The sequence below is a fragment of the Octodon degus genome, unplaced genomic scaffold (genome assembly GCF_000260255.1).
Source record: "Octodon degus isolate 3935 unplaced genomic scaffold, OctDeg1.0 scaffold00127, whole genome shotgun sequence".
Taxonomy (NCBI): Eukaryota; Metazoa; Chordata; class Mammalia; order Rodentia; family Octodontidae; genus Octodon; species Octodon degus.
Genome location: NW_004524703.1, coordinates 383,709 through 386,895, shown reverse-complemented (window position 1 = coordinate 386,895; position 3,187 = coordinate 383,709). Strand labels below are relative to the sequence as shown.

The 3,187-nt window shown below is 40.9% G+C and overlaps 1 protein-coding gene and 1 pseudogene across 1 annotated transcript in view; one reads left to right on the top strand and one right to left on the bottom strand.

Moving 5' to 3' along the window:
- The window catches only part of LOC105743466, a 1,434-nt pseudogene extending 916 nt beyond the window's left edge, over positions 1-518 (bottom strand).
- Nup133 (nucleoporin 133) overlaps positions 1-3,187 on the top strand; it is a 56,845-nt gene that overhangs the window by 7,339 nt on the left and 46,319 nt on the right. The gene's annotated exons all lie outside the window — the stretch shown is intronic.

The window sequence follows — 3,187 nt, the reverse complement described above, 5'->3', positions numbered from 1 at the left end:
AGCTCCTCGGCCTTCTCCACGTCCCACTCCTCCACAGCCTGGTCTATCCTCTTCTCAAGGCCTGACTTTTCAACCTTTTTCTTTTTAACAGGGGGTTCAAATCTATCATTGGCTCCAAAGTACTGAGTAAGCTCCTTCCATTGGGTCTCACTCATGGACTGCTGACTCTGAGACTCTTTTTCATTCGGCAGTTTATCTTTTTTGGAGCGTTTTCTCTTTCTCCTTCTGAATCTTGAGGCTGAAGTTTTCTGTTCAGAATGTTTTTTATGCAGTTCTTGAAATTTGTTCCACATATTTAAGGGAATTCCAGAAGGGCACTCTTCATATGCATTGGTTTTGGTCTCTGTTCCAGTTTTTGGTTCATCTTCTGGGAAACCTGAGACTTCTGTTTCTCTAGTGGTCCCATCCTCTTTGTCTTCCTGTAAGTTATGATCACTGTTCTGTAGTGTGGGCTCCTCTTCAGAATCCAACTCAGTATCACTCTCCTTTAGACCGGGAGGCAGCAGTCCGCTCCACATCTTTTCTTCGACCAGGAAGCGGACTCCCGGCGTCCATTTTAAGACCGGGAGTTTAGTTCTAAAAATGCTCCTAAAATTAGTGCCTTATGTTATTGGGTTTAATAATGTAATACAGTCGAGTCCCATGAGTGATATCAGGGGGCCGTGTGCACAAATTCATGACATCGCCAGTGTGGGGCACTGCTAGAAGATCCTGTGGGCTCGGACAAGTGCAGAAATTTGGACGGTACAGACAACATACTCATGAAGGCAACACAAAGAATGTGAAGTGGGGTTATTTGGGCAATGCAGGTTTACAGTTCAGAGTTTCCTTGGCATCTGCCTGAGTCATTTCATTAAGGACTCGACTCTAGGCTTTTGTGGTTTGGTTTGGTTTTGTTGAGACAGGTCTCCCTATACAGTTCAGGCTGGCCTTGAACTCACTATGTAGCTCAAATTGGGCTTGAATTTAGGGCAGTCCTCCTGCCTCAGCCTCCTTTGTGCTTTTCTGGAACAGTGTTTTTCAAACTGCAGGAGTAACTGAAGTCAATTCAGTTGTTCATGACCAGTGTAAAGCAAGAGAGACAGATAATTTAATTAAGAATTGAATTTAAAATTTCTTATAGTGAATAATAGTGAAAAAAAAAAGCTTAAAGCTTGAAGTTATCCATTCTAAAAGATGGAATATAGCCCAAAGTGGTGGCACATGCCTATCTATAATCCTAGCTGTAGTGATTCTCCTGTTTTCGGCCTCCCAAGTGCTGGGATTACAGGTGTGTGCCACCACGCCCAGTCTCAATCACCCTCTCAGCATGCCCTGGGGGCAGGGCCAGCATCAGGCCCAGGGATCAAACCCCTGGCCCCTGCATCTGCCTAAGCAGCACTTTAATCTACTGAGCTATTTGACCAGCTGTTTATAATCTTAGCACTTTGAGAGGCTGAGGCATTTTATTGACTTAGAGAAACCCTTACTCAAAGTAAAAAGGTCTAGAGTTCAACCTGCAGTACCAGATAAACAACAAACAAATAAAACAACCACTAAAGGAATAGTTCTCGTCAACTTGAACCTGGCACATCTTGGCTGCCAATCCTTAGATGTATGTATGTATGTATGTATGTATTTATTTATTTATTTATTTTTTGCGGAACTGGGGATTGAACTCAGGCCCTTGCGCTTGCCAGGGAAGCGCTTATTCCACTGAGCCATCTCCCTGGCCCCATTTTATTTTATTTTGATTCTTGGAAATTTTATTTTTTGTATTGTGTACAAGGCGTCCAGGGTCTCACTGCGTAGATCGGACTCGTGGTGATCCTCCTGTTTACAGCCTCCCAACTGCTGAGATTATAGGCACACAGCACCAAGCCCAATCTCTATTGCAGTCTCAGTGCGCCCTGGGGGCAGGCCTGGGGATCCAATGATCTCTGGAAATTTAGAGGTGTTTGTTTTCAAGCAACTAAACTGCTAGCCTCTAGTATGCCTTGTTCTTAAAAAAAAAAAAAAAGAAAAGAAAAGAAATTAAGATATGTGTATCTTCCCCCAGAGCCTCAATTTAAATTGCATTTAACCTTTCTACGTACCCTTTGGCTCAGGCCACTAGACTCATGAGGAACAATACATAGCTTCATGTATGGGAAAGAGCACAAGTGCCTAAAGTGGCAAAGTGTGAATTGAAGAATGTAAACATGACCACTTCTTGATGTGGAAAATCATCACCAAGGACTACATTAGATCAGGCCTCAAGACTCACCCGTGAGAACCTGGAACTTTTAAGAAAAAGGACACAGCTTAGTATCTGGTCCAGTTAGCCCACACATAGCTTGAGAGTGGCTTGATGTTTTAACTCATACGTTACTGGGGCCTTGTATTTTTTTTTTTAATTTTATTTTTAAAAGTGACTACAAAATAGTATTAAAACAAAAATTACAAATGATACAGAATTTCACTAAACAAAATAATATGAAGTTCACAGTATTTGTTGTATTGCATAGTGTTGTCTTCAGATTAGTTGTTACCAGATATATGCATGCAAAATTGGAAGAGGAAAAAGAAAAAGAAATACATAGGAAATTAGAGAAAAAGGTCAAAGAATTCAAAAAAGACAAAACAAATTAAACATTAACTGTTCCTTTCCATAGATCAGCAGAAATCCACAGTACAGTTGTCCAAACCATGCTGCTTACATACGTAGATATATCTCTTTCCCTTACTATCTGTCCTGTCATTCTCCCCAACTCAGTGATTCCTTCCTTTTGAACAGGTTCATTCCCTTTATCCAGTATCTATTGTATCTTCAAATTTTATTTTCTCTTTGAGGTGCTCACACACATGTGATGTTTCGTTGCCTTGTATTTTGCCCCTTCACCCTGCTTTTTTAATCAAGGAACAACCTCAAACTATTTAAGCTTCCAGGACTACTAACATGTTAATGGGTGTTTTTCACCATTGCTTAAGACATGGCTGTATGTGCCTCATTTTGTCAGGTAGTGGAGGAGTTGGTGTGGCTGTATCAGCGAAATTATGAATGTGATGAAATATGTCTTTTTCTTGGCGGTCTTGGGTAGAATCTAGTGCCTCCTCACTGAGCTATAATTTGTGTCCCCCCACAACTCCTTTCCTTTTTTTTTTTTTTAATTTTGATATAGGGTCGCACTATGTCACTAAGTTGTACAGGCTTATCTTTTTATTTTTT